The following is a 25,573-nucleotide window of genomic DNA, read 5'->3' on the forward strand; positions in this document are numbered from 1 at the left end:
CAATTTCCTTAGACTTATACTCATACATACCACACCCCTCTTCTCTCTTAACCATTCACATCCAAGAACACATCTATCCCTCCCATCACCCAACAACCACTCCCAACATCACACTCATAAATGACACCCTTTCAAATCACTTTCACTCTGTCTAAATCCCCAGCCTGTCTACTCTTTCACTAGGGTGTTCCCTACACATATATTCTACTATACCTGTACACTGTACTTCTAGCTTACCTTCAACTATACCCCTACACCTTGTCTCTAGCTCACCTTCTAGCCTATATTGGTACCACTCTCAGCCCTTTTAACCCTACTACTCACATCCTCATACTACCTTACCTTCTTTCACCATCTCAACATCTCCCACATATACCCACCCACTAGCTCTAATTATCCTCCACAATCATGCTTAAATACCTACATCAGCATATCACCACAACTATTCAATAGCATATACATCATCTGTTCACACTAAAATACCCTGCCACTCAAAAACCCACACTCACCCTACACAAATGCTTCAAGCTAACTAATAAAGTAACACACACCACCTGACTCAGGCCCTCACTTCTTAATCTCAGTGGGGATATTCATCCAAATCCTGGCCCTGACCAAAGCTCCAAGCCCCAATTCCAGGAATCAATCACTTCTTTGGTAACCATCTCTACTTTCTCTCTTGCTATCTCTGACCTATTAATCTTAAATATTAATCTTAGAAGCATTCTAAACAAAATTCCTGAATTTCAAGTAACACTCTCGCTTTACTCCCCAGATTTAGCTATAGTTACTGAAACCTGGTTAAAGAACGACAATACAAACAATTAATTCTTGCCCCATGGATATAACATTCTTAGATTAGACAGAATGCACAGACGAGGCAGCAGCTTAGCAATCATATATAAAAATAACCTTGCGCTACAACAACGAGATACCTATGCTCCTCTTACTACTAACTCTGAAATCTTTGCCACTTACCTCCCCTTGGTAACAACAGCTTCACTATTGAAAACCTGGTTAGCTTGGCCTCTACTACCTACAATCAAGAAACATTAACCTTAGGCAACTTTAATCTAGACTTGTCCGCATGCACCTCCACTAATCCAACAAATTTTATCAACCTCTTCAGCTTCTCCCAACTAATCACCACCCCCACAAGGATTGATAAGCACAATAGTAAACATTCTATACTAGATTGGAGTATCTTGAACTGCCCTGACCTCTCTACACAAACCAGCTGCCTCCCAGACTCACTTAGTGATCACTCTACCACCCACCTAGTCAGGCAAAAAGCTAACACAACCAAAACCACCATCTATAAATGGATTTGTACCAAAAAACATTTCCATAGAAACTTTTAATTCCCTCCTAAGACATCACAACTGGTCCCACTTAATGTACCTTCACCATGACGAGGCCGTTGAATAGTTCAATAACTCTTTTTCAAATATCCTAAACTCTCTAGCTCTTATTAGAAAAATCCATTGCAAAACCATTCCAACTCAGTGGCTACCTAAGGAAACCATTAACATCATGAAACAAAGAGACAGAGCATGGGTAATATACAAATAAACTAAAATCCTAGCATCCCTACACAACTACAGCCAACTAAGAAATCTAGCCATAAATCAGATTTGTACTGACAGAAAAATCTTACTACACTCTGCTCCAGCAAAAACATAAGAACAACCCACAAAAATTCTGGCACACCATTAAACAACTCTTATCACCTGGCTAAACCACTACCCCTATCAATCTAAAATTCCAATACAGCGATAGCAGCCCAATTTAACTTACATTTTATCATCTCCATCCAGACCTTATTAAATGACAGCAACAACATCCATCTAACCATTCCCAGAACTCCAGCCCATCATTCTCCTACCTTCTCATTTCAACCTTTCCAGACCAGTTACATCAAAAAACTCCTTCTTCAATTAAAACCCACTATTCTTCAGTCAATCAACTCCCAAATGCATTTCTTAAACTAGGAGCTGACACCATCTCCTACCCAATCTCCTTGCTCATCAATTGCTCCATTACTGAACAGTATGTACCAGTACTCTGGAAAGTTTCTCACATCATTCCCCTGCATAAGGGAGGGCTATGCACAGAACTATCCAACTATAGACCCCTTGCCATACTCTCACCCAACAAAATATTAGAAAAGTGTATACATTCTCAACTTCTAACCTATGTACTATAAAACAATCTACTCTCCACATCCCAGCATGGCTTCTGCCCAAAACACAGTACCACTACAGCCCTATTAAGTTTCACAGATACCATCAAAAACCACAAAAATAGTAACAACCTTGTCTCTTCCATATTTTTGGATATGTCTAAAGCTTTTGATACTGTTTCCCATTAGAAATTACTACAAGAATTATCTTCCATTCATATTTCACTCTCAGCAATTGCTTGGTTCCATAGTTATCTGTCCGACCAGCAACAGGCAGTCAAGTGGGCTGATGACATATCTCCACTAATACCTGTTACTGTTGGTGTCCCACAAGGCTTAATTCTTTTACCCCTACTCTTCTCCATCTTTACAAATAAACTCAATTCCACAACCCCACATGTTACTATAGTGCAGTATGTAGATTATTCCACAGTCATCTGCACAGCTCCTTCCCACCAAGAACTACAACTCAAAACCCAGCAAGCCTTCTCAGATATAGCACTGTATCTCAAGGAGAACCAAATAATACTAAACCCCAATAAAACAAAGCTCTTGATATTCTCACATAATCGATCCATAGAGCCTACTTCTCCTTTTTACATCCTTTTCTCCAATGGAACCAAAATCAAGCCAACTGATAACACTAAGCAACTAGGTGTCACAATAGATAGCTCATTAAAATATGACAAACACGTAGCCCTTATCATTAAGAAGATACATGTTAAACTTCGCAGTCTGTATAGGTCCAGAACATTCTTCACTCCTCCCACTAAACAGACCCTTGTTAGAACACATCTTCTATCCACATTACTGTATGCTTCCCCCATCTTCACTAATCTTAGAAAATCTGAACTCTCCAAATGAGAGACTTGTTACCACAAAATTGCTTGATTTGCTGCTGGCCTCCCTAACAGGACACATCACTGCTCAGCCCTGAAACAACTTCACTGGCTTGAACTACCACTCCTTCTATTACTTAGACAACTTGCAATTGCTCACAATATCATTCATCAACCTGACACTGGTCCAGCTCTAAAAACCTAGTCCAGCCTTATAACACTTCCTGTTCACTTCGTTCATCCAATAAACTACTACTAAAAATCCATAAATCTAGTAACTCTTTTGGTGACTCCTTATTCACAAATCATATTGCAGAAAAATGGAACTGTATTCAACTAAACATACTCAACACCCCCACCAACACCAAATTTGAACTATTACTCAAAGAACACCTTTTTAATAACAGGCTCTGCACCTGTATCACTCCAGGATAAATTCCTCCCCCCTCTCTTTCTACTTCTTACTTTCACCTCTTAATCCACTTTACTTATCAGTGTCTTCCTCTAGTCAATAAGCAATTCATACTTATTATTCACTGTAATGTGTATATGTAACTTGCTTATCCCTATTACCATGTTGCTAATAGAATATCTGCTGTCATTTAATGTGTATGAAACTAATAACTGATTTTACTATATTAATGCTTGTTATTACTACTAAAAGTCTAATTACTTTTCTACATCTACTGTAATTGTTGCTCAAATTACTGCTTATGTAACTATCTCTGGAGCTTTTCTTCCCGGGCCTACACTGAAAATGGGTTACTAGCCCAGTCAGATTATCCTGGTAAACAAATGTAAAATAAAATAAATATATAAATTGCCTTAATTGTAACATGCTGGGGTCAAAATGCCATGCTTCCAAGTGGTTAACACTATGTTGTCAAATTCAGGGGTAATCTGCTCTGAAAACTCTGATTATGATAGCAGTCATGGGTAGGATTTGTATCTGAATATCCTGTGGTTATTACCCAAATGTTGTGAAATGAAATCTCAAAGAAAGACAGAGATATAGTCTTTCAAGGCAGGTCATAGTGGCTTTAGTTCATTTGCCTTTACTTACACTCTGAGATTTTGTATTACATGGTTTTCATGGGAAGTCCTGTAGTAATATTTTGCTCAGTACAGTGAGTAAAATAATGGTCTAAAATAATTCTTTATTTCATTGTCACTTACTAAAAAGTAAAACTCCTCTATATTTTGCCAGGAAAAAAATACTAACCACTTATAGGTTGCTCAATGTAAGATGAAACTCCAATGGCAAAAGAAACACACCAGACTCCTCCAGCAGACAACAACTGAAATGAACAGACTGGAAACAGCCCAGCTGAATAAACAAGTATAGTTTAATTTCTAAGCTCTTTCCCCTTCAGTAAAGGCATATATTTTTTTATCTCTGATGATGCATTTACTGACGGCAAAAGCACCTAGAAGCAGTCCAGAAAGCATAATCTAGATACTGCATGAGACAGAGAACACTCCAATTAAGTACCTGTTCCTTTTCTTGCAACTCTAAATTTAGCCATTTCTATTTGTGTAAGTTTACCTGTATTTTCCTAATGCCTTTTTATATGATTTTTGCATCAGTTCATCATAAGTCCTTTTAAGCTACATCTTTAGGGACTTCATTACTGACATGCCAACATGGGTTCCTCTGTTCCACTTACCAACCCTCTAGCAAATTAATCACTAATGCACTCATTTTCTGTTCATTGATTTTACAACCTGCCACCTCCCCAAACTCCTGCAAGAGTTTAAACAACTTATCAATGTCCTGCACTAGATATGAGATTGTCAAGATAAGGTCATCTGCAAGTAATGCCAATTTAAGCTCTATCCTTTCCCACCAGTAGCCCCTGGCCTGGGACTGTCTCAGGGCAATGTTGAGTAGGTCCAGATACAGGGTAGATAACAATGAAGGAAGTGAAAAGCCCTGCCAAGTACTTCTTGTCAGATTTAGCAGCTCACATAGTCTTGATTGTACTTTTACAATGGTTGTGGCACCTGCTTCCATTTCTCATACAAAATCATCATAAAACCCCATCCCTTCTAAAATTATGAATAGATAGTCTCAGTTGACTCTGCTGAAGGACATTTTCTACTTATAATGTGACTACTGCAAGTTATTGATCCCTTTTCTTAGCAACTTTTATGTCCGTAACTGTACAAATATTATCATCAAAAGTATAATCTCCATCAAAAAGCAACATTGGTTAGGGTCCACAACTTATTTTACAACAGTTGATAATCTCCCAACCATGATAGATGTAAACACCTTATAATCATGGTTTAGGATTCAAACTGGGTGATACGAAATAGAGATATCTAAATAACTCCTTTGTCAGGATCACTGTTACCAACATTCTCTACATCTCTGAAGTCTACTCCACTCTAATTATGTAATTAAACACACGAGTCCAAGCCTGTGCTAAATAATTTCCCTCAATTTCCATAAATTAATGGGAATTATATTCACCCCAGGGACTTCCCTAATTTAGCTTTATATCCTCCTTAACCTTGTGTATGGTTACACAGCTTCTGATGCCTCCCTCATTATCCTAGGAAGGGATAGTCCTTGCAGAAACACTCTTATTTTAGCTATGTGTTCTTTAGTGGGATGATTCACAGTAAACAGTTATGTATAGTATTCTCTGAATGTAGCTACTACCTTCTTCCTGGAAAAAATGGCACATCTTCACTTTCCCTCCTCATCGGAAACTTCCCCCTTCACTTTTTGTTTGCACAATCTAGCTGCTACTGCCCTTACAGCTTTCAGAGTTGTAACATAATATAATTCCTTTATGGACAATCCCTGCACTAATATGCACTTATCCTTGCTAACTAAAGCTCAGCAGTAATATCTGTTAATCTTGGCTCTTCCCCTTTTGATAAATCATGGCTTTGCCTTTATATATATCTTACTGAATTCAGCAGTTAACTTCTATGTTACCTGTCATTCTATAACTTGTAAATTTATACATTATCAAAACCCTAACTCTCTCAATAGTATCCCAAAGATGTAATGGCATCCCTGTAAGTGTTTAAATCTCCTCTTTAAGATAATTGTTTATCCATTTCATCTGCTTTCCATTCTCCATTAAATAGCCTGGGAATCTCCAGTTCATTCACTGAGGTCCTGCCTCATGACATTTTATATACATCAATATGGAAGCATGGTCTGATATTAATGCATGACCAACCATTAAAGATTTTACCAATTCCATATGTTCTGAAAAAAATCAAAACCTTCTCTATTTTTCCCTGTAAAAAGTATAATCTTCGCCTCTTTGGCATCCTCCTGCCAACTTCCAGCCCCAATCAGCCCCTGTGTGTGGAGAAAAAAATATATATCTTTTCCACCCACCTTACTCTTTACATCTACCTTTCATCATATTCTATGCTTCCAATAGTTTTAAGGATTGTCTCAATGCAGGCTTTTTCCCTTTAAGGCAAGCCATGTTGTCACCATGCCTATGATCACTTAATCTTAGTGTATGTGTTTTTGCCCTTATAGGTTCATAGGTGTTTACTAGGCTAGCAACCACAATGGCCTTTTTAAGCCTAGCCATGCATCACAAATCACTGACAAGTTCTGGTACCCTTGATAAGTGTAGGCAGGGGCCTGGGAGGTGAATCATTTACAGGTTGCCTGTGTCCATTAGAGACATAGGTGCCAAACCAGGAATTAACTTCTGGTTCCCCATCTAATTGTCCAAGTTGCACTTGAATTGGGTTGGGGAGGAACTCTGCTTCACATGGACATGTTACATAGACAGGGTAGTCTCTGGAATACATACCTGTCTCTCCAGCAAGACCTATTTATATCACAGACAAGGTTTAAGTCTTTAGAAATTCTGGTGCTGTTTGTTTTGTGGATATGCAGAAGGCCCATCAGAGTGGGGTTTGACAATGCCCTATATGCCAGGCATAGAGCTCCCCTCAAAAGCCTGTAGGAGACAGAATACAGTGATAGGGCCTTGAGGCGGTCTCCATAGGAAATGTTACTTACTTACGTATTCTTTTAGTGAGTAACCTCTGTGGACATTTGAATTGTTGTATATACCTGGTTAGGTACTTACCAATGGAGCATTCTACTCAATGATAGGTCTGATGATTGCCAAATACAGTGGAACAATGACTTCCTTGGACTTAAATGCCATACCTTTGTTTATAAGTTGTACAACATAGAATGATTTCTTCACTACTGTAGACATGTGAAGGTCAAAGGCTTGATTACTATCTATGTGTGTCCCTAAATCCCTAAGTCCCTGATTACTGGGTCAACTCTAAGGGGTATGTTGTCAATATGATCGTTACTAGGGATGGATAACTTCCCAAAGTATACTATTATGCATTTCTTGGCATTTAGGTTTAATCCATGGTTCTGACACCAGTTGTTTGTCTGTGTCAGCCCCTCCTGGAGAATATTTGTGTCAGTGTGGGATTCAATGACAGCTCCTAATTTGCAATCACCTGCAAATGTAGTCAGCCAGAGACCACTGATACTGGCATTGACTTCTGATAATTAAATGCCATAAAAGGAGAAGTCCTAGGACTGATCCCTGAGGGATTCCACTTGTGACTGGCCTCTTTGTAGAGGTAGACTCCCCGATTTTAACTTCTTGGGGCCTGTCTATGAGGCAGTTGCCTATCCACTGGGTGACATACGAGTTTGTACCTGACCTCTTGAGTTTGTCAAAAATGCCCGAGTGGGGTATTATGTCAAATACATTGGCCAGATCAAGGTAGGCTGTGTGAATTATTTCCATCATTTATTTCTTTGGTTACCTTCTCAAAGAAGTCCACCAGGTTGACTAGGCATGATCTGCCCTTGACAAAACCAGACTGGGTTGGGTCCAGTGTCTGGAGGTTTACTATACCTCTATTGATCATCTCCATGATAATTATTTCCATGGTTTTAAATATAAGACTAGTAAGACTTCTGGGTCTGTAGTTTCCAGGGTCTGTAGATGGCCCACCTTTGTGTAGAAGGATGACTGTTGCCATTCTCCATTCATGAAGCTTGCTTGATGGCTGCAGTTAAATGGTAATTCCAGAGGCCTTGATAGGTCATGTTTCATGCTATTTTGAAGACATCCTGGAATATTGTCTGGGCCCATTGATGCAGTGTTCTTGGTCTTAGAGAAAGCATTAATGACCTGCTCCCTAGTGATAGTAGGGGGAGTTATATTTGATGGTATTTCCTGAGTGAAGGTTGAGGGGAGAGACGAGTAAAGTTGGAGCTGAATTGACCAACCAAGAGGTTTGCTATATCTTCTGGCTGAGTATAGGTGGCTCCATTTGCAATGAACTCTGCTCACAATTGTGTATTGCCTTTGAGGTTGTGGACATAGCAAAATAATGCTTTATTGTTGTCCTTGGGCTGGGAGGCCAAACTTACCTCAAATTTGGCTTTGGTAGACTTTATTTGTCCTCTGAGTTGTTTGTTTAGTTTGATGAGAGTGCTTATATCCTGCTGGGTGCTGCACCTCTTAATTTTTGCCATGATTTGTTTCCTCCTGTTATACAGCCTATTGATTTTGTGATTCCACCACTGTGGCTTGTTTTTTGAATTAGTTCTGTACTTCTTCCTGGTGAGTACAGCTGCCTCTATGCAGCTATTAATATGCTTGCACAGGGTTTCTGTGAACAGTTCTGCACAGGCCGCAGTGTTTTCAGGGTTTATGGTGTTTGAAATTTTGCCAGGTTATTACTTAATTGCAGGAGATTAGCCTTAGAGTAGTTTCTAAATATTCCAGGTTTAGCTGGGTGCCCATGTTTTATTTTTACTTTAAAGGAGACCATATTGTTGTCTGACATTACAGTAGGGGGTGTGCAGAACTCTTAGTGAGGACCAGATCCAGTATGGTTGCACTCCTAGTTGGTATATTGATGGGAGTTTATATCTGCAAAATCCAGGAATTTCTGTGCATGTACATATGGTGTCATATAGAATTATCAGTTAATAGTGGGGTAATTAAAATCACCCATGAATATGGTATTGGGTTGGATGGTTAGTGTTCTAACAAGTTTATATACATGGTATGGATTTCCTGGGTCATAGAGGGGAACCTATAGTTTGCAAGGAAGTGGTATTGGATTTTGACTCTGGTGGCTTCAACATGCAGCAGCTCAAGTGCATTGTCCTGTTTGACCAGCCTTGAAGTATATTTATTTTTGATGGAAATAGAAACACTTCCACCTTTAGTCCCTGCCTGTGAAGTAACTGGTCAAAATTCATGGAAGGCATTATAACCTTGCACTGTTGGTGTGCTCTTCACAGCTTTAAACCATGTCTCAGTGATCGCACAGATGTCAGTATTCTCTAGGGTGAAGAGAATTTCTAGGGAGTGGAGTTTTTGTTTAGACTCCTAGCACTGGGCAGCAGTACCTTTGGATTTAATTGGTTTTGATTTGCTATGTCAGAAGTACTTTCAGTTTGGCATTGCCTAAAAAAGGCACTATGGGAATGTTTTAGCTTATATTCGAAAGCCTAGACGGGGGAGGTGCAGACCATCCCTGGCAAAGGAGCATAGTCTGTTGACTATCTCCTTCCATGCTGTTATTGTTTATAATCTTTTGCCCACCCCTTTCTTTCTCTCCTGCCATCCTCCAACTTTGCCATTCCTATTTAAATAACTATATACATAACTCTTATCATACAAGGTTTTAGTTAATGCCTTTTGTAGGCAAGAATCTGTTGCTTCTGAATTCCACCCCTCAGGATGGTTGCAATTTAATAATGTCGTTAGAGACAATATTCTGGACTCTTACTCCACTTTCTAGCAGACCACCACAGTCATTGTCAAACCTCCCCTCACAGAATCCGCTTGATTTATAAGGCTAACTCCTAATTATCTTAGAATTTCAGCCAGAGCTTACCCTCTAATTAATCCATTTTTTTTACTCTGAGCTTCTGAATTGGATTTTGTTTAATTTTCTTATGAATATGGAAAAAATATCATGAGTTGCTGGCCATTTCTTGTTATCAGTTGCTAATTTATAGCATGCTGCATTGTAGTATGTTTCATTCCTGAAAGCTAAACTACACTGAAGTATTCATTTTACATAAAGTTATCCTTATTTATTACTTTTTGTGTTTTTTAATATCAGTAAGATCAAGGACATGCTCTTTGTGTCTACAGTGTTACTGCTATTATCTTTTTCAATGAGACCATGATAGGTACACACAGTCATAAGTTCAGTGTTATTTGTTATACCTTTCCATCCCCTACTGAAAGTCACCCTCTGATCTACTACTACCTGGTCCAGTTTTAGATTTTAGCACATACCCCAAATATATGTCAAGTAGAGCACTGGAACTGAGCTATCCATTTCACTCTCACTAGAGATCATACCAAACTTGCTACAGTTTTGTAGATATATTGCTCAGTCAGATATTCACATCCACCATGCTTGGAACTCCCTATGATAACCAACAGTTGTCTCCCTAATTGGTGAATATAATGACATAATATCAGAAGGCAGATCAGTTAAAAAATCAATTACAAAACCGTGTAAGAAACTTGTGTGGAAGATTTTCAGTCCATATATCTCTAGTTAATCACTGTATATTAATCAGATCAGACAAAAGTAGTAGAAGTAATGAATTTAAAATCGTCTTAAGTCAAAAAAAAAAAATATATATATATATATATATATATATATATATATATATATATAAAATTGTACGGAATTACTAAGTATTCGAATGTAATCCAAACAAGGCAGGCAGTCTGTTTCCAGTCGAAAATCCTTTATTAAGTACACAGACAAGTGATCCAAGTAAAACAAAACTAGAGTAATAGTTTCCTCGCATGCTTTCTAAATATATATATATATATACTTTTATCAGGCAAGGGAGTGGTTTATTGTGCTGTAAAACAGTGTTAGTGGTACACATGTTAAATTCACATCCCTTCCCCCATCAGTGTGACATTCGAGCTGGTCCTGCCCTACTTAGTTGAATTTAACATGTGTACCAATAACACTGTTTTACAGCGCTATAAACCACTCCCTTGCCTGATAAAAAGTATATATATATATATTTAGAAAGCTTGTGAGGAAACTTACTATTTTTGTTTTACTTGGATCTCTTGTCTGTGTACTTAATAAAGGATTTTTGACTGGAAACAGACTGCCTGCCTTGCTTGGATTACTTTCAAATACTTAGTAATTCTGTACAATTATATAATTTTTATTATTATTTTTTTTTTAGTTAAGACGATTTTAAGTTCACTACTTATACTACTTTTGTCTAATTTGATTAATATACAGTGATTAACTAGAGATATATGGACTGAAAATCTTCTACACAGAGAAGTTTCTTACACTGTTTTATTTTTGGACCCACTACACTTGTTTAGTGGGTTGTTTTTTTACTTTGAGGATAACACGGAGATTACTTTTTTTTTTTTTAAATCAATTACATATTCAAATGTTAAACTTCACATTCACTGTTCACAATTCAACAAAGAAAGAAATTTAACTGAGAATCCAATCCTTCCCCCAATGCCGTGCCCTAAATTTCAGTTTGATGCTATTAATAGCTTCAAGAACATGACTATATATATTGTGTATCCATATTACAGTCTTTAAAAAAAGTTCAGTTCAGCTACATGCTACCGCTCAACAGAAAGTACCTGTGTGAGTGCCAGCTTTTAACTGACATAATGGTTCCATTACCCCCTTTAACCTGAAATGCGCAGGATTAATTCCTTCCACTCCAACAATGGTTTATATTTTTAAATAAAGGAAAACATCCCCTCTGGATATGAGCAGTGACCTCCCGCACCTGCTAAAATGTAATGGTGACTTGCCATTCACTTACATCTTCTTATCACACTCTTTTAGGAAATTTTATATTTTAACTCTCTTGCTGCTTCTTCCAGATTTGTAACGGACCTCAATCCCCCTGGAAAAACATTTTCAAGGTTCTGTATCTGGCAACCCCATGAATTAAGTCCTTTTAACATTAACTACCTCTGCATGGGGATGGATGCTGTGTGCTTTGTTCTTGTGGATAAGAAGTTATCTTGGTGAACATACATTCTTGCTTCCCCAACAAGTCAGCCAGAGACCAGGTCTTCAGACTTGCACAAGGATTTTTTTCTTTTGGTTCATATGTGGCTAGTCTGACTGCTATCAGTTTCAGAGCACATCTGTCCACCATCAGTGGGACTCAAGCAATCCTGTGAGTTCTTTCAATGTTTAACCATCCTCAGGGATTTGTGTTAATCTCACCTGTTGGACCTTTTTAAATGTTTTACAATCCCTGACCTTAAGGCTCCATGGCAGCCCATTTATCCTGAGTTTTTTTCCTCTAGCTCTGTCTCCTGATCAATTACTGAAGCTTCTAGGTGATCTATCTTGGCTTCAGAAGCAGTATGTGGCTTTGGTGAAGTTCTGAGTGCTCATTTACTGCCTTGGTAATTTATGAGACAGATACATATCATTTTCTTTGAAGTAAACTTCAAACCTGTTTATCAACTTCCTGAGCACCAAGAAAATATCACAAATGGCTATTTCTTAGTTCCCTTCTTCCCTGGAGGGAGGGGGCTCCTTCTGTACCACTTCTGCCATTGTACATATGAATGTCTCCTGCTGGGCCTGCCCTTGATGAATAGACTTTTCATTTTTTTTCTTCATGTACCATTTCTCAGTGTACTTCTAAATTTGGTGAGCTATTGACTGCATTTATTTGTCTTGAACTCAGGTGGTATTATTACTTTATCCTAAATTATTTGTGGAGCCAGCAAGAAACTCATCTGATTTTTATTTTGCACTTTTCTAAGCATTTAAACTGTATTTCAGCTACACGTTGTCATTTGGTATTTTAACAGTTTTGTCTTGAAATCGTCTGAAAGAGGGGGTGATTTATATAAGGAATAATTGTTTTTGTTGTTGCATTGCACTTGAGTGTTCTTTTTTTACTGTGTTTTTACATTAAGAGGATTATTCCATCTTGTGGCAGGTGTTTTCCCGGTCTATCTGAGCTGTGAAGCACTCCAAAGAGGCTTAAAGTGGAGTAGTTTTACTGGCCAGAGGGATCAGGAGCTAGATTTCAGTTTCATTTCTGCTTTTGTAAATTAAGTGAGTTTGCACATAGCTTCTCACTGCTCAGTGGTGATTGGCAGTGCCCTGTTCAGATGCAATCACCTGGACAGTAAAGTTTACCTGTAAAACTACTATTAGGATAGTAACCTACAATTTAGTGAAACACTGTGCAGAGTTAAGCTCAGAGCTGCTAGCTTGCTTGTTCGTGCTAATGTCATGTCATAGCATTATTTAATCCCATATCCTAGCACTATACATCTAGTCCTTAACCCTAGAGACTGCCCTAGGAGACCTCTTTAAAACATAGTCCTCATACCCTAATAGCCGACCCTAATAGAGTTCCATCTGGACAACACTGATATGCAATTTACAAATGTCTCCACAGCCACCTTGCTAGATATGGGCATCTTAAGACAATGTAGTTATTGTATCATGTTCACAGACAACTTTTTAATCCTTAAAGAAACCAACACATTATGCAAGAGAAGTATGTATATATATATATATATATATATATATATATGTATACAATTTCCTTGGAGGCACAGATTTTGCTTATAAACAAGGTTGTCAAGAACACACACACTACGTCCACTTCACATAGTATCCACCAGATGCATGAACTACCTTATGCTGAGGCACTAAAATGTAATCATCCCAAACATCAAAGACCTCCTAGGTCTGCAAACAGCAATGCCCATCCTCAGTAATCTCTAAAACATACACCCAAAGCAGCACATAAGCCTATACCCAAAGTATCCCCAAAACAAAGCCCATAAGGCAAGCAAACAATTTACCCAGGACTCTTGTCAAAGGGGACTCCATTGTACGACACACAGTTAGCCCATTCACAAGTCTGGACAAGGAGAAGATTATAGTCAGTTGCTTATCTAGAGTCAAGACCTACCAATTTACACACGTTCTCAAGTCTTTGAACCACAGGTACCAATATCATTCCATCATAGTGCATGTGAACATAAATGACCCAAGATGTAACTCTCTGGGCTATATGAAGAGAGACATTATGGACATTATGGATCTCTCTGGATATCTTTCTCTGACTTTTATTTTACTTTGCATTGAGCAGTATTATACCTTCACCAAGGACGATGCCACAGTATGAATAAAAAATGATTGACTTTAACAGTTGGCTTAATTTCAGGTGTCAGTCTAGGGAGGGATTCAACATCTGTGAGACTAGGAGGATAATCCTCCTAGGCTTTTGGATTTTGGTTAACACTTTATCCACCCCCTTAGAGCCTTTTTAGGCACTGTCAAAGTGAAAAACCTACCAACACAACAAATAAACGAAACCAAAAGGTGTTATTGCTCAATGCCAGGAAACCTAATAAGATCCTACAGGATCTCCTCACTCCAGAGTATATAGATATCTGTGCCATTACCAAGATATGGTTTAAAACTACAGAAAGCAATCTAGCAGTGCAAGGTTACAGTGCCTTCCACACATTTAGACCATCAGCAGCACAGACAGGGACTAAAGGTGGAGGTGTCTCAATCTACATTAGCAGCAGGTATACCTCATGGCTGATTAAACATGATGATACTCTGGAGATCATCCATGTGCAAATCATCTTAGATAGAGTCCATTACCATGTCCCAGCATGCTATAATTCACAATTTATATCACAAGAATCCCACAACTCTTATCTAGACCTACTGGATGTACTCTCCATCCAACCACTCTACTCATGGAAACTTTAACTACTCCACAATAGTTTGGGAAACACACACTGGCTCCAACTTGCAGGCACAACATTTGTTGGACTTTAACAACACAAATGTCCTTGATCAATTAGTGTACACCCCAAACAGAGGTTCATGCATACTGGACTTAGTTCTCACCAATATGGGAGAGGGCTTCCCACCCCTCCCCCACCCAATCACATTCTTACTTGGGAGGTTGGATCACAAAGCTGTCTCCTTCGAAATAAAAATTCTACTTGGAAAACCCAGCAAGCCTGTTACCGTTAGAAACTATTCTGAAACAAACTACATCCTATTGAGCAACAGTTTGTCCAAATTCAACGTCGTGCCTAAGCAAGAACTCACAGCAGCCTGTGCAGAATTGTTCATAGAAACACTGTACAAACATGTACAAACATGTGAATGGCTGCATGTTGACTGCTGTACCTGCCAGAAGTAAGTCAAAAACAAAGCACACTAGTGGACTCCTAAATAACAAAAGGAAAAAAGTAATGGCCCAAATTAGAAACTCTCATTATGATATTTTTATTTATTTATTTTATTTATTTTACATTTGTTAACCGGGAAAGTCTGACTGGATACACATCCATTTTTCAGCGGAGGCCCAGGGAGAAAAGCTCCAATAGCATGTCATAAAGAACTTACACAAGAATATCATACAGAGATATAGGTTCCATAGAAACATAAGTTATTTATAGATTAACAATTCCTTTAGTAAAGTCAGCATACAGCATTCTAGCAGTAGGGTTTATATAGAATATAAAATATAAACACACAAGAAAAATTTTTTTTGTCTTTCTAAATTATGACTACTCTCAATATTTTGTTACAAAAATAACCAGTGATTATTAAGCTTTACAGTGAAAGGAATTAGGGGATCTTTAGTAGAATCCTCGAACATGGTATTGGTGCAAATTAACCTGGGGAGTAGCATGAACAAAGCCAATTGTTTGAGAAGTGGGTTCTCAGGAGTTTCTTAAATTGAATAGTGGAGGTAGTGGAGGTTATTTGGCTAGGTAGTGAGTTCCAGATTTTGGCAATAGTGCAGGCAAAGAGAGATTTGCCAGCATCATTTTTGTGTCTGATAACGCTTATTAGGTTCTGAGAACTAGATCGTAAGACTCTGGTAGGGATGTGGGGGTTAATTATATTTTGAAGTGCAGGTTTTTTTCTGGAAGGTAGAAGAGATTATGCACTATTGTGAGTTGATTAAACAGAAGTAGTTGAGGTAGCTTGAGCCAATTGAGTTGGTTAAGGGTGAGACAGTGGTGGGATTTGTATGGGGTTTCAGTAGCGAACTTGGATATTTTGTTATAACAAGATTCCATTTTGTTCAGATCACTCTGGCAGAAATTAGTAAGAATGGGAGAGGCATAGAGAAGGATGGATAAGAGATGAGTTCTTGCAATAGTAGCTTTGGTTTGTTTAGTTATAAAGTGTTTGTTCCTACAGAGAAGTCCTAGTTTTTTATTAACTTTCTTAATGGTTTGTGCTATATGGATGTCAAATTTGAGGTTATTGTGTATTTCTACACCTAACAGTTTAGTATGTGCAGTTGGAATGATTTGAATGTTATCTTTGGAGTGAATGGTGAAAGTGTTGTTGAGGGGGGAGCATGACCTGGGCCGAAAATAATTAATTTTGTTTTTTTGGGGTTAAGAATAAGTTTGATGTTTGTGAACCATGTTTCGGCTAGAGTAAAAGTGTTTTGGGTGAGGATTTGCAGCTTCTTTAAGGTGGGGGTGGCACTTATAAGAGTGGTGTCATCTGCGTTTTGTAATACTGATACTGTGAGTGAGGAGGAATTGATTTGGTTGGTGAATAGTGAGAACAATAGTGGGCCAAGGATGGATCCTTGAGGGACACCTATGGATACTGGTAGCAGGGGGGACAGCTGGTCATGCCATAGGACTGCTTGCTGTCGACCAGATAAGTAGCTAGTAAACCATGACATAGTGGAGGGGCTGAGGCTTAAGGTAGATAAAGTTTGGAGAAGAATGTTATGGTCTACCATGTCAAAGGCTTTAGATAAGTCTAAGAAAATGGAAGATACAAATAGTCCCTTGTTTCTATTGTGGTTAACTATATCTGTAAATGATAGTAATGCTGTGGTGGTGCTGTGGGATGGTCTAAATCCATGCTAGGTTTTGGAGATTAAGTTGTTTTGTAAGAGGTACCAAAGTAGTTGGGAATGTACAACTCACTCTAATATTTTGGATAGAGGTGAGAGTATTGCGATCGGGCGGTAGTTGGCGAGTTCTAAGGAGTTGCCCCATTTGTGTAGTGGAATAATGTGTGATGTTTTCTACAGGGTGGGGACTTTGAATTCTGCAAGTGACCTGTTTATGAGGATGATCACGGGATAGGCTATGGCATCTGCTGCTATCTGAAGGAATTCGGCTGGTAGGGTGTCAGCAGCTAGTGTGGTTGGTTTGAGTTTCTTAAGGAGCTTTGAAATAATTTTAGTGGGTACAGGGTGTAGGGAAAAGTTAGTGGTATTCTTTTGAGTAGTAGGGTGGGTTTTGCTAGCACCTGGTATAGGCCTGCTAGTGGTATTGAGGGCATTGGTAAGTGTTTGGACTGTTTCAGAAAAGAACTTGTTAAATTGTGTGGGAATGTTGCCATGGTTGTTTGGTAGTACTGGGGTTGGGGTGGTGGCTTTACCTGGCTGGATTATGCCATTTATTGTAGCCCAACATTTCTTAGGGTTGTTGGCATATTTTTCCTGCAAGTTTTTGTAGTAGTTACTTTTGTCTAGCTTGATTTGTTTTTTAGCTTTGTTTCGAAGTTCTTGATAGGTTTGCCTCAAATTACTGGTTTTGTTCTTTTGATATTGACTCCAGGCCTGATCCCTCTCTTTCATTTTAGTCTTAGTATCTTTAGTTAGCCATGGAGCATAGTTAGCTTTTAGTGTTATAGTTGTGGAGGGGGCATGACAGTTTAGGATTTGCAGGAAAGTGGAGTTAAAGTACTGTACGGCATCATCTAGAGATAGTAGTTTTAGGGGTGTCCATTTACAGCTTTGTAGTGAATTGATGAAGTCAGTTGCTTTAAAGGTCTTTTTGTTATGTATTACTCTGTGGTTGGGTTGGCTTATGTAATGGGGTCTGTTCTGATTTCGGTAGCTTGGTTGATGATCACTTAGACTATCAGGTAGACAGCTAGAGTACCATGCTAGAGTGGGGTCAGATAACAGAATCCAGTCTAAGATGGATTCACATTTTGAAGTTTTGTCTGTTCTGTTTGGGGTGGATATAATTTGGGTAAATCTATGGAGGTTAATGTGGGTAGTTGGAGTTCAGCCAGTCAATATTAAAGTCACCTAATTTTTGGCATGGAGTTTGAGATCCAGTTTAGCAGGTTTTCCATTATAGTAGTGTTATTGCCTGGTGGAATGTAGCCACCTGCAATAATGATATGTTTGCTTGAGTTTAGTTTTAATTTGGCAAGGATTAGTTCAACATCTTTGATTTCTTGGGTGTTATAATCAATTTGTTCAATGGTAAGATGATTTTGGAACAATATCACTACACCACCTCCCTTTTTCTCTACTCTATCTCTGCATATTATGTTATAGCCAGTGGCTGTAATCTCATTATTTTGGTGTTCTGGTTTAAGCCATGTTTCAGTTAGCACTGCTATTTCTGGTTTATATACAGCTAGAAGGGCATGGCGTTCCTGGATTTTGTTAAGTATACTTCTTGCATTTATGTTAATGAAAAGGAAAGAGAAGGTAGGTCTATAGTATAGGGGGTTTGGCTGATTAGAGTCTGTGTAGGGTGTTGTGGTGGGCCCTGGATTAGGGTGAATGTCACCACAGTGAATGAGTTTGTGGAGTAGGTGAAGATACAGTTTAGTTAGTTTGTGTAGTAATTTAGTATGTTTTAATGAGGAGTGAGGGTTTGTTCTGACTGACAGTTTGCAGTGGGAGTAAGAGACTGATCTAGAGGAGGTGAGGTCTAGCGGTGTGATAGGAAAGTTACAAAGTTTCAAGGGAGTGGATAGAGGTTTGGTTTGCCATTGTGGGGTGGTACTGATATGTATTGGAGTGCAGTAAGAGGAGATGTAAGAGACCAGGAGAAAGGTGATGATAGTACATAGGTAGAGTAGTGCTTTTATTAAGTGGGACTGTTGTTTATATTTCATCATGTTTGGTGAAGAGTGTTTAAGCGTAGTACCTTAAAGTAAGTGGGTTTGATATACTAATAATGAGTGATAGTAAGGGTGTGTTTCTAAGTGATATGTGTGGTGTGAAACTCTAATTGGGTGGGAGAGAACTGATAGAGGGTGTGGTGTCTAACTATAAATGTAATTGATATGGGGTGGGTGGGAATGGGGGTAGGGTAGAAGAGCAGAGTGAGCATAGCGAACGGAGCGGGGCAGAGCTAGTAGTCCAAGACACTGGAGAGTTTGGGGCAGAGCCAGTAGTCCAAGACACTGGAGAGTTTGGGAGACTATCAGTGTTATGTGAAAGAGAGCCTATTACTGCAATATGTATCCTATATGGGTGGAAGGTAGTTATGTGGCAGTTAAGTAACCTTAGACTAAATTCAAACAAAATAGTCAGTATATCAGAGATGTGTTGTGCAATTCAGGGAGCTGGTGTGTAGGCAGGATGGGTAGGAAGAGGCTAAGGTGCACTCTAGATTATAGAGGAAAAGGAGTGCAGTATAACTAAGAAGGTAACAAATATATGGGGAGTGATGCCTACCGCTAATCTGTGATGCAGCGTTTGACCACACTAAAGTCATTCAGCTGTCCTTAAGGGAGTACACTATGTAAGGTACACTAAACCATGAAAGTTAACATACATTCACTAATTTCAGGCTATGGTTCTCTCAAACGTATTTGCTGGGTCCACAGTATTTTCTGGGCAATTCTTCTTAACTGATGTAGGTATTTGATGGGAGGGGGATCTCTTAAATAATGGTTACGAATGGTCTGGAGGAGGGAAAGTGATAATTAGTACTCAGGGTGTTTGCATACAGGCTAGGACAGACTTTTTGTTCAAAAATTGCTTTATTTTTCTTTTTGCACTACTACCATGGTATACAAGGTTCTAGCACAGCAAGTTGGTCATTCAGGTGTTATATTTAAGCAGCTCTACCTTATAAACAGCAAAAAACAGTTCAGGAGGTGTTCACTTATCGTACTTAGTGCAGTCATCAAACAGCAAGACCAATTTATAAACTGCAAGGTCCCAAACATGTAGAAATAGCCATGAAACAGTAAGCCAAGTGGAGCTATGGTATCTGACAGTACATTTAAATGTCTCAGTACAATTAGAGGAGGGTGGATATGTCTCCAACTCCATTTCCCCCTGCAGGTCAAGTAGAATCTTAATTTGCAGTTATTTAGACTGGTAACCCAAGCCAAATGTTGTTCACACAAAACGTGGGTTACAAGGACTTAACTATCAAGTTTTATCTAATAAGTACAGGATGTATTCATCAACATTCTAACTAATCACATCCAGTCTGTACCTGCACTAACCTACCATACTCCTCCCCCTTCTACCTATTTCCTCACCTAACCCATAAATATACCTAACCCCAAGTGGCGCCATCTGTAAATCTTAGCTTAACTCCCGGCTGCTGTGCGCTCCTGCCTCCGGTGTCCACACCTTGTGTAAGTGATTCATATTGCTGCATTATTTGGTTAAAGATACATATGCTGCTTAATATAGTGATAGAAACTGTTTCTGTATAGCTACATGCTATAATTCTACATTTGTAATGGTGTACTAGCTGCTCTATCTCTGTCAGCAACTATGTTTGTATGCTTGTAGCACATGGAGCTGATATGCGCTACTGAATGAACCTACAATATGTTCTATTCCTACTGTGGGGAGTAATGGTCCTTTTCTAACAGGCATTACCAAAGCTGCATAGCGTTTCATTGGCAATAGAGTGATGGTGCCAGATTATTATTTTAAATTAACAGTAAGAGGTTGTTCTATGTCTACACAGTGAATGCTAAGTCAGGGTAGTGTTTAAGCATTTATTACTGTATATGCGAGGGCTGTTACAGCAAACTACTGACCAACAAAGTGGCTCTAGCTTAAAACCTGAAACGCCACGCTAAGGTAGTGGCTTTTTTTGTAATGGGGACTGTGCATACATTGGATCCTTAGTAGGAAACAAATGAAAGAAGTAGATTTAATTTAAACCTCACCATCACTGACGCTGTTCTAACACTACAAGGAATATAGCATGTAGAAGTAGCGTTCTCTGTGATGTAAACCACGTATGCTTTGGAACTTAACTGATAATCTAAGAGGAAGCAATACTTTTTTAAACAAGAAAACACCAGGTTAGATTGGCATTCCATAGTGTAGACTGCATATGTGTGGTTTACCTGATATAAAATGGGACATTGAAGCTGTATTAGTACTCTTTAGCGCTAAAACGCTGAATTAAGTTAGCGTTCATGGTAGGGTGGCCCCATACATGTTATATTTAGTTAAATAGCAGTTCTTTTTTAAACAAGAGAACACATGTAGTATTTAACCAACAGTTACACATGAATCTCCTACCTCTTTCTCCATGCTGGGCAACTTTTATCTACACCACAATGTATATTGATGTTTAGTGTATTCCTTGTACTGCTTTGTTTTTCTACGAACTGTATAGTTGTTGTTATACTGATACTTTGATCCCTACTGTGTATATATCACTGGAAAACTGCATTTACCTTGCACTTTACTGTGTTAACCTCATAGAATATTTTGGAATACTAACCAGTGTATACCTGGTTAAAGTGATTACATATGCACTGTCTTTAGTTGTTAATTGCTTAGGAAGTGTGTCTGACCTACTGCTTACTTCACCACTTTTTTCTCTCTCCCTTTATGTATCCAGCTATCCAACCTGCCTGACCTGTACTAGATTTTGAGTTTATTGCCCTGTCTAAGATTGATGCCTCTTCCCCAAGCTAAGGAACATAGCCAAACCTTTCTCTGGGCATCATTTCTCTCAAGGATACAAGAAAGTATGTTTTAAAACCACTGTTTGTAAATAATACACTTGTTATATAACCCCAGGTGTTTATTGTACACTCCCTACCCAGGACAGCCAGCAGCCAAAACCTTCTCTCCTCCCAGCTTCCATACCTTCCCCTCTCATAGCCTCTTCATACAACTCCTGTGTTACCCTCCCTTTCCCACTAGATCTGTTAGCCCTGCGAGTAGCCTTAGTTGCAGGATAACCTTTGCCCACTAGGTGGCACCCTCTTCCCAGGTCTAATCTTGAATAACTATCTTCCAATCTTAATTTATAAATCTCAGGCATCCACTTCCTAATATATTATATATATATTAATTATTATTATATTATATTATTATATTAATATACTATCTGGTAGACCCACTATACCCCTCTTTTTTTACTATACATTTCTCAACTGCACAACCTACTATCTCCCCTTAACCTTAACAGTCTGCACTCCACTGATTGTTTTCTCAGAATGTAGTCCTTCACTGGCTCTACCAGCTCCGTTCACCCTGCAGGCTCACTCCACTCCCCTATCCTGCCCCCAATTCTCACCCACCCCCAGTGCTCCTACATTTACACTACCCTAACCACACACCCTAATTACTCTGCCATTCCCACACATCACATTCATCCAACTACAATTCATCCTTTCTGTACACCCAACTCCCACTCCCAACCCATCACAATTCACTCTCTTCTATCACCCCACCCATACTCTCTATCCCAACTACTACCTTACCCCACAATGTCTCCACTAACTCCCACCTTATCTCCACATCCTAGACCACATTACTACCTCATACCCCCACTTTTAATACTTTATCTACTCACCGCCTATGAATTCCACTATCTACCTAACTCATAATATCCTACTTCAATTACCACCACTAGCATCCAACTACACACCCCCATGCCAATACTACCCCACCTCTTCTTCAATTCCACTACTCCAAAACCTCTCCATCCCATATGGCCTACATATTTAAAAGACAAACATGTAATGCATTTGCTAACAGCCTGCAACAGCCATCTGTGTCCCTTTTCAGGAGCAACCCAAGAGAATTGTCTAATGAAGTAATGTAGCAGTGTCACATAAAAATAAATGAAGGCTGAGGGAATCCAAGAGCTACATCCTGTATAATGTAGTTTAACAGCTCACACCATACTCATCTGTACTAAGTGCTAGAGAAACTGTTGTAGCCAAAAACACTGCATTTCACAACTATAACTCACATCCATACTCATCTGTACTAAGTGCTAGAGAAAATGTTGTAGCCAGAAAACACTGCATTTTACAACTGCCTGTCTGCAAAAATAAGCTAAATAAAATGTATTCAAAGTTAAAATATTAGCATTAAACTCATATAATTTATCCTGTCAAATTTATTCACATCTAAACAATAAAAATACACTAAAGTCAACATTTAACAGAACAAGGAAACCAAGAATAACATCCAAAGAAAATGATTCTTATGATGATGCTCCTGTTTACTAAAATCAGTTTCCTTCATTTACATTTTAACTACTCTGTTTCATGAGTAGTTACCAGGTTTGTAGTCTGGGGACCATTCAGTAGCTAAGCCCAAATTACCAGTCATTGCCTCAAAGCACTGTTCTAGGTAAGATATATTCTATAAACACAAATAAGAGGAGACTACTTTAAAGTTCCTAAATGACTACTTTAAAGATCTTAAAAGGGCAAACTGAAGGAGGCCTGGTAGATGGTGTGGAGGAGTAAGATTTTGCATCTAATAACTAAGGTCCTAGGTTTGACCCAGAGTGCCACCTGCTCTGGATCTAGTTCAGAGTCCAAGGAAGTTATTGTACCACTCTGTTTGGCCCTTATCAGACCCATCATTGAGTACAATACCCATTTCAGCTTGTACCAGACTAGACATGTGCAACAGTTGGAATGCCCACAGAGGCTCCTCTCCACTAGAATCCAGGGCATTAACACATTGTCCTATACATAAATTATAAATTTGTCCTTGGACTGGTGCCCCCATGTCTATTATAGACAGAAGCAGAGAGTAAACATTCTCTAATTAACACAACATAGGAAATCGTAAAATCACCTTGGGCTGTCTCCTATTGACATTCGCCAACAGTAAACATTCCTTAACTAACATATCCACCCCACATCACCTTTAGTACACACTCTAATGTACATACCACTCCACTTTAGATGCACATGCTACATGGCTACACTACTGGCTTGATTTCATAGGTTCATAGGTTGGTACTAGGCTATCAGCCCTAGGGCCTATACAAGCCTAGCCATAACAATTCCCTGGCTATTTCTTCCCACATTATTTACTTTTCTGGACCCCTGTCTAGCAGGGTGACTGACGTGATCCCTGGGGTGAATTTCCTTTCTCCCATCCAATCGTCAAGGTTCCTCTTGAAGAGGTCCAAAGAGGCACTCTGCTTGACATGTATGGGCAATCTATTCCAGAGTCTGGGGAGTCTCTGGGTCAGGAACCTATCCCTCCAGCATGTTTTGTTTATTGTGATGACAAGGTTTAGATCCCTGGAGCGTGTAGCTCTGAGGGACTGGGATTTCTTTAAGTGTAGCATGTCCAACAGCTCTGGGTTTGACATGGCCTTGTATGTTAAGCAGAGATCGCCTCTGAGTAGACGATATGCGACAGAGTATAGCTGGAGTTTTTTAAGGCGGTCAGCGTAGGGCATCTGATTTAGGCCTGTGATTCTTTTAGTGAGGTATTTCTGAGGCCTTTCCAGTTGTTGCAGATGTCTTGAGAGGTACATACCAAATGGGGCGTTGTATTCTATAATGGGTCTAATGAGGGATGAATACAGTGGGACAATGACCTCCTTTTCTCTGGATGAAAAGCCCTTCATGATGAGGTGTGCCACATAGAAGGATTTCCTGACTGTTGTGGTGATGTGGTTATCGAAGATGAGACCACTGTCCACCTGTGTCCCTAAGTCTCTTATCACACTTTCTGTGTTTAGTGTACTGCCACCTATATGGTAATTCATGGATACATGTTTTTTCCCAAAGGGGATAACGATACATTTCTTGGCATTGAGCTTGAGCCCATGGCTCTGGCACCAAGCATATGTTTCTGTAAGGCCCTTTTGTAGAGTATCCACATCATTTGGGGATTCAATAATGGCTCCCAGTTTGCAGTCATCTGCAAACTTTGTTAGCCAGAGTCCCTTAATGTTGACCTGTACTTCAGAGAAGTAGATGCCAAACAAGAGCGGCCCCAGGACTGAACCCTGAGGTACTCCACTTGTCACTTGTCTGGAGCTGGATTTGGAGTCGGCTACTTTTACAGTGTGGGTTCTATCAGTAAGCCATTTAGCAACCCATTGGGTGACATAGGGATTAATGCCCAACTTAGTAAGTTTATCTATGATTCCAGAGTGGGGATGGTGTCAAAGGCCTTGGCAAGGTCTAGATAGGCTGTGTGGACCACCTTACCCTTGTCCATGGCTCTGGAGACTGATTCAAAGAAGTCAATCAGGTTCAGGAGACAAGATCGGCCCTTCACAAACCCAAACTGGGTGGGGTCCAGTGTTTGAAGGTTGCCAATGTCTTTGTTTATAAGTTCCATGATAATACGCTCCATGGCCTTGCAGATAAGGCTTGTCAGACTGATGGGATGGTAGTTTCTGGGATCCAAGGTGGATCCCCTTGTGGATTGGGATAACTGTAGCTCTGCGCCACTCAGTAGGCATGAAACCTGAGGTGAGGCTATGATTAAACATGACACTTAGGTGAGGTGCCAGTTCATATTGTAGTTCATGTA

Source organism: Protopterus annectens, chromosome 14.part0 (genome assembly GCF_019279795.1).
Source record: "Protopterus annectens isolate FY-2018-M chromosome 14.part0, PAN1.0, whole genome shotgun sequence".
Lineage (NCBI taxonomy): Eukaryota > Metazoa > Chordata > Ceratodontiformes > Protopteridae > Protopterus > Protopterus annectens.